Source organism: Myxine glutinosa, chromosome 7 (assembly GCF_964187855.1).
Source record: "Myxine glutinosa chromosome 7, kmMyxGlut1.1, whole genome shotgun sequence".
NCBI lineage: Eukaryota > Metazoa > Chordata > Myxini > Myxiniformes > Myxinidae > Myxine > Myxine glutinosa.
This window is the reverse complement of record NC_136267.1, coordinates 19,036,041-19,043,773: the sequence shown is the minus strand read 5'-3', so window position 1 is coordinate 19,043,773 and position 7,733 is coordinate 19,036,041. Positions and strand designations below refer to the sequence as shown.

The following is a 7,733-nucleotide window of genomic DNA, read 5'->3' as shown; positions in this document are numbered from 1 at the left end:
CGATGTTCCTCCGCCATTCCCGTCGGGCAGAGGTTCTGATGATGGGCGCTCGTTCGCTCCGTCGAGCAGGAGTTATCGTGGCAAGTGCTCCTTTGGCTCAAAGTCCCTTCTGTTTATATCGGCACACTTCAGTTAATCCTCTGTCCGCTGAAATCGTAATCCCTTCTCCGCTGACGTTACTGGTCGCCTCCCTGGCACCAGCTAGCCCCCCTCCTGCTGCGAGTTCCATTTACCAAACAATAGGGGGGTGCTCCAGCCTGGGGCTGTGACCAGGTGTTTCAAGAGTTTACCATGTTCGTGCACATTCTGCTTCGTTACCAGATTTAATCAATGAGTTACCAGTGCCAATCAATAAGTTACACTGAGTTACACTTCCACAAGGTCTAAAGGTTAGAGATCATTGTCATCTCACTGGTAAATATAGAGGTCCGGCTCATCAAAGTTGTAATATTAATTATAAACTCCCCTCTTTCATTCCTGTCTTTCTTCATAACAACGCTCATTATGATACGCATCTATTTATTAATGAACTTTCAAAGACATCTGGACACATTTCAGCAATTCCTAACACGGATCAGAAATACATTTCATTCACAAAAACAATTCACACATCTCCTATTACTCATATCAGATTTCTTGATACATTTAAATTCATGGCAAGTCCATTGGCTAACTTGGTTCAAAGTCTAAAAGAGTTTCCATGTCTTTCAGAGTATTTTTCAGATAAAGATTTTCTAACACAAAAGGGAATTTACCCTTATGACTATATGGACTCATTTGAGAGATTCAATGAAACACAACTTCCTTTAAAAGAAAATTTCTATAACAAATTAAACAACAGTCATATATCTGATAAAGATTATGTACACGCACAAAATGTTTGGGAAAAATATAACATCAAGAATCTTGGCGAGTATCACGATTTGTATCTCAAAACTGATGTGCTTTTATTGGCCGATGTATTTGAAGCCTTTAGATCTGTTTGTCACACTGGATATGGATTGGATCCTGCTCACTACTACACAGCACCTGGATTGGCTTGGAGCGCGATGTTGAAAATGACAAAACAAGATTTGGATTTGATAACCGATGTCGATATGCTTTTGATGATTGAAAAGGCAAAAAGAGGTGGAATTTCACAAGTATGCTCGAGCAGATACGCAAAAGTAAATAACAAATATCTTCCAAATTATGATTCAACGAAAGAGAGTTCTTACTTGATGTACTATGACGCAAACAACCTGTATGGCTGGGCAATGTCTCAAGCTCTTCCTTATGGGAAACTAAGATGGCTAAAGGAAAAAGACTACACAAAGGTTTTACAAGATGTATGTATCTCTACACAAAAAGAATTGGATGATTCAAAGGTTGGTTATTATTTTGAGGTCGATTTAAAATATCCTGAAGAACTTCATATCAAACATGAAGATCTTCCATTTGCTTGTGAGAAAGAAAGTCCAAAGAAAGAATGGTTGAGTGATTATCAACGATCGTTTGATATAGGTGAATCAACAGAAAAATTACTTACTACATTATATAACAAGAAAAATTATGTACTACACCAAAGAAATTTGCGACAATATTTATCAAAAGGTCTAAGAGTAGAGAAGATCCACAGGGTTCTAAAGTTCAATCAAAGTCATTGGTTAAAGGGGTACATTGATTTTAATACACAAAGAAGAACAGAGTCAAAAACAGATTTTGAGAAAGACTTTTATAAATTGATGAATAATGCGGTCTTTGGTAAGACCATGGAGAATGTGAGGAAAAGACAAAATATCAGACTAGCAACATCTTGGGAACAAGCATCAAAATTAATTAATAGACCGAGTTTTACTAGAGCTGAGGTCTTTACTGAGAACTTTTGTGCGATCCATTTGGTTAAAGAGAGTATTGAAATGGACAAACCTATTTACATTGGAACATCAATTCTTGACTTGTCAAAGTCATTAATGTATGATTACTTTTATATTAATCTAAAATCAAAGGATAAGGATAATGTGTCATTGTTGTATATGGATACTGATAGTTTTATTTTGAAAATTAATACTGATGATGTTTATTCAGACATGAAAAAGGACATTAATATCTATGATACAAGTAATTACAGTCCAGAGAGTGAGTTGTTCTCTTCTAAAAATAAAAAGGTGATTGGAAAGTTCAAGGATGAATTGGGAGGAAATGTTATGAGTGAATTTGTGGGATTGAGGTCGAAGGCTTATGCTTATAAATACATTGTGAATAACGTTGAAAAGACTGATAAGAAGTTAAAAGGTATAAAGAAAAATGTCATTAAAGAAACAATAAACTTTAAGGATTATTATAACTGTTTAACAACAAAGAAAGAAGAGTTTAGAAAGATTAATGGAATAAGAAGTTATAAACATCAATTATATTCAGAAGAGGTGAATAAGAAAGCATTGGGGGCTTTTGATGATAAGAGGTTTATTTTAGAAAATGGAATTGATAGTCTCCCTTATGGTTATATGAGTATATAAGTGATAAGATATATAAGTGATAAGATATATAAGTGATAAGATATATATAAGTGATAAGATATATATATATATATATATATATATATATATATATATATATAAGTGATAAGTTAAAAAAGGGGGTTAGGGATTTTAACGGGCTACCGCCGCCTTTTTTACTATTATATAAATGATAGAACCAAGTATCAACCAGACTAAAGAGTGGAGGTGTAATCAACCTTGGTATATAAATGGAAAACATAACGAATGTGAAAAATATCAGATTCAAGAGGTTGAGAGAATCACTGGTCAGAAGGTTCTCAAGACGGATAAACGTATTCATTTGTTAAGTGGGGTAATGGAGGGCAGGAAGAAAAATATATTAGAGTGGAGTGAGAACTTTAATGGTTATCAATCGGATAATAAATATTATAATTTTAAAATGGTATGTGGGAGAGGAGGAGGTCAAACAAGAACCCTCCGTGAAACATACCACTTTATACTTTCACAACAAAAGGTTAAGGAACCTGTATACTTTATAAATATACTTGATGGGGATGAGTTCTATAGGAGAATGGAACTCTTTAAAAAGTTAGAAAGAGATAATATATTTATAGGCTCATTAGTAGAGTGGTCTAAGGAACTACATTAAGGGGGTAGTGGGGGGAATAGGGTAAAAATTACATGTAAGTGAGAAGGATCATAGGTTCATAAGGCTAGAAGGATTATAGGTTCATAAAGGAAGAAAATCATAGGTTCATAAGGCGAGAAGGATTATAGGTTCATAAGGTGAGAAGGATTATAGGTTCATAGAGGGAGAAATAGAGGTGTTTATGGTTTTTGAAAAAGACAGGGGGGTAAATGACATTAGATAGGGATTTCCCATGTTAAACGGAGGTGTCCCAGAAGCAACATTTATCACCTACTGGTATGGACCTCAAACATCCGGGGCCTTCGCTCAAACCTGACTGATCTCTCCATACAGGTTGCTTCTGACAATCCAGACTTGATCTGCTTAACAGAGACTTTCCTCCTTCAAGATGTCTCTGATTCCTTAATATCTCTTCCTGGTTACTCCCTCCTCCTGTATGATAGACCTGAGCCTCGTCCTGGTGGTGGGGTGGCTATCTTTATCAAAAACTCTCTTCCTCACTCTCCTTGCACTGCCCTCTCTCCTCCTCACCCCCAGGAGTACCTCTGGCTACGGCGTCCTCTCCGCTCCCACCTTTTGTTCATATGTGTTCTGTACCGTCCCCCAAACAGTGATGACTCCATTTACATTTCACTGTCTGACAACATGGACCAACTTCTATCCACTCATCCCAACTCTCTCTTCCTCATATGTGGTGACTTCAACTGTCATCATGCCACCTGGTTGGGTGTGGGTTCCTCTCTCACCAGTCATGGCACCTCAGCAAAGGACTTCTGTGACTCACTGGGATTGACACAATCTGTCAATTTCCTGACCCGGATCTCAGCCAATGGAGTATCTTCTCTTCGAGACTTGGTTATGACAAACTTCCCTGCTAATGTCTGCTGCTCTTCTTCTGCTCCAATCGGTTCTTCTGATCATGTGCTTGTCAAAGTGGACATCTCTGGCCATTCTCAGAGAGCCTCCTCAGCGTCGACGAGTCTGGCATTTCACTCAGGCCGACTGGGACGGTCTTCAAGCAGCCATCAATCGTCTGGATTGGTCTCCCATCTCCACTGCCTCTGACATAAATTCTTCCTGGGAATTCTTCCAAAGCAAACTGCTCTCTCTCATGCACAGATTTATCCCATCTCGTCTTCAGTTGTCTTACCCTTCCTCCCATCCATGGTACACTGAATCTTGTGGTGAGGCAGTTGCCCTGAAACAACTTGCCTTTGCCTCTTGGAAGGCTAATCCAACTGAAGGCAATCTCAGTTCCTTCCACCAAGCTCGGAACAAGTGTGTGTCTACCCTCAGGAGTGCCAGGAAGCACTATCTCTCCTCACTCAAGAATGAACTCTCAAACCTGTCTCCTTCCTTGTCCCAAATCTTGTGTCCCAAACCCATATCTCTCTCTGTTCACACCTTTCCCAGTCGAACCCAACTGCTCCTGGACTCTGTGTCCTTCTCTCCTGACAAGGTGGAGGAGTTTTTGTCTAACCTCGACTCTGATTCTGCAACTGGACCAGACGGCATCAGCCCATGGGTCCTAAAGTCCTGCTCTGCTGCTCTATCTCACCCTCTCTCTGTTCTTTTCACCCTATCTTTTGCTCAAGGTCATCTGCCAGCATCCTGGAAATCAGCAAACATTACCGCTTTACACAAAAAGGTGCAAAAACAGATCCTTGCAACTACAGACCAATCAACCTGCTCCCAATTATCAGCAAAGTCATGGAATCCATCATTGCTTCGGATATGAAATCTTTCCTCTTCTCCAATGGCTTGATCTCTGATCATCAATTTGGTTTCAGACCAGGTCACTCTACTCTGGACATGCTGCTTCTGCTGTCTCAACAATGGATGGAGGTCCTCAATGCCAAACAGGAAATCAGAGCTGTCTCCCTTGACATATCACGTGCCTTCGATACGGTCTGGCACCCAGCTCTGCTCACCAAACTCTCCTCCTATGGTATCCATGGAAATCTCCATGCATGGCTTGCGGACTTCCTCTCTGGTCGTAGTCAACGTGTGGCCCTGAATGGATTTCTCTCATCTCCCCTTCCTGTTCAGGCTGGAGTTCCCCAAGGCAGTGTGCTGGGCCCTGTGCTTTTTTTGGTCTTTATCAATGATCTCTCCGACTCTCTGGAAAATCCTCTCTATCTCTTTGCTGATGACTCCACTCTCTGCCGCTCCATTCCTCTTCCCTCAGATCGGCAGTCTGCAGCCTTCTCACTCTCTGAAGACCTGGACAAAATCACAGACTGGTCAAGCAAGTGGAAAATGTCTTTCAATCCTGACAAATCTCACACTCTTACTATGTCTCTCCAAAAAGATCGACTGGACAACCCTCCCATCTACTTTCTCAACAATCCTCTCCAAGAAGTTCTGTCGCTGAAGCTTTTGGGTCTCACTATCTGCCATGATCTTTCTTCTGAAAACCACATTTCCAAGCTGGCCTCCAAAGCCAGTCGCCGACTGGGCATCCTCCGTCGTGCGAAGTCCTTCCTAGGCACACCTGAGCTCCTCACCACATACAAGGCTTTCATCCACAGCTCAATGGAATACTGTTCTCCCCTATGGGCTGGTGCTCCTGCCTCACACCTAGCTCGGCTTCACGCTGTTGAAACCAAAGCTTTCAGAATCATTGGAATCTCCTGCGATGAAGCTATCTCTGAGGGCCTTTCACTCACTCACCGCAGGCAGGTAGGTGGTCTTTCTGTCTTCTACCGACTCCTCTCCGGCCTTGCTCCCCCAGCTCTCTCTGTGCTCTGTCCCCCAAATATTCCTACAGGTCGCACAAGATCTGCCAGCAACCCTCTGATGGTTAAACTGCCGAAATCTCGGCTCTCTGCTCACCTTCACTCTTTCATTCCTCTTTTCTCCCGCCTCTGGAACAAACTCCCACACTCCCTTCAATCCCACTCCTCCCTCCAGGTCTTTAAAACAGCTGTTCACCACCATCTCTTATCTTCCCCCATCCAAAACCTTGATCTTTTCTACCCCCACTAATTCACCCCAGATCCACCTTGTTTGAAATTCCAACTTCTTTCCTGGAAGTCCTGGCAGTGTCCATATGTTTTATACCTCTCCCACCCCCCATTCCCATGCCTCCCCCCCAAAGCCCTCTCCCTCCCACAGATCTCTCGATGTCTCCATGTCTCTCGGTCCCTGCTCTCAAATGTTGTGTTTGTTTCCTTCCCCCTCTCTCCCCATCTTGTCTACCGCTCCCGATGTTATTTGTTTGATGTGTCGGTTTGTCTTTCTGTGTGATTAATGTTCGCTCTTTCACGAGCCTCGATCTTGTATACAAAAACAAAAAAAAACAAAAAAAAATCTATTAAAAGTACTCAATTCTCAACAAGATATCTTTACCTTTGACTCACCTTTACTGTCAGCACTCGGATGCTGTTATCAGTTCTAACACAAAGCACATCTGACACAAAACCAGCTACAAAATATTTATGAGCGTCCAGGCTCTTGTATGCCCGAAGCGTCTCGCGGGTGTAAGGACCAACAGTGCTATCAATGAAAAAGTTGTATATGTCCGGGTAGGAAACGTTCGGAAAAACATCGTGATCCTTGGACCATTGTGTAACTGCTGTCGCGTACGGGTCCACAGGCAGATGACACAGCCTCAGTTTCTCGCAATACTGCGAAAACGCCTCAACGGGCAAGCTGCGGGCGTAAACTGACAGGTCCGTCTGATCAAACGACAGCTTTCCCACCATGTTGTTTATACCATCCAAGATGGCGGCCGGAACCGGTTGCCATGTACGACGCTCACGTGATGCAAGGCCTCTATTGAGTGATATGGCCAACCAGGTGGAGGTATGTATGCTCTCGACTGAGTGCCGTTCTAGTTACCCTGCGCTCGCGAAGCGAAAAGTGCAGTTAAGCGTTCAGGGCCGTGTGCCGTGTGCCGTGTGCCATGTGTCATATGTGTCTGCATTTTAAAAATTCATTTTCTCGGCAACCGTTGGTCCGATTGACACGAAATTTTTACCATAGAAGCGCCTCCACCTGTAGAATTTTTTTTATTCATAATTATGATGTCATAGGTCACGTGGTATGGACGCCATCTTGGAAAAATATTACACCTCTATATCTCCCAAACCGCTCCATGGAAAAAATTGAAACATGGCTCATTGTCAAGTACTCACTGTGGTGAAAATGTAAGTTGAACCCAGGTGTGACGCTCACTTAAACCACTGGGCGGTGTCTATAAGACCTCGGGACGTCCGCGACTCGAGGCCACTCCTGCGACTTTATACAATGACATGTAGAATTGAATGGTACGTACCCACTTATATTCTAGGCTTGCTTGCATTGACTGATATATCCAATCTTTCTCATATGATGCCTTGATCCTGACATATATGTTGCATGGTGTATTTTACAGGATGATGTTACGATCTAATTGAAATTAAACCTATCTATGGGACGAGTTGTGGATTTGGTTGATTTTCACAACACTTAATTTCAATTATGATCTTCGGAAATGGCGGGACACGAGTCTTGCGATGGCCGGATGAACGCAGATCACAGACGAGCGTTCCCGACATTCTCCGCGCTCCTGCGAGGCCCACCTCGGAGAAGAATAACCGGCGGAGGACCCGTCGAGCTAG

General features: G+C 42.3%; 1 long non-coding RNA gene across 1 annotated transcript; it reads left to right on the top strand.

Moving 5' to 3' along the window:
* The first annotated feature begins 7,336 nt into the window (after window positions 1-7,336).
* Window positions 7,337-7,549, top strand: LOC144892783 (uncharacterized). The gene is made up of 2 exons (XR_013623940.1): window positions 7,337-7,400; window positions 7,508-7,549. It is a non-coding gene; the product is annotated as an uncharacterized LOC144892783 (long non-coding RNA).
* Window positions 7,550-7,733: the final 184 nt, after the last annotated feature.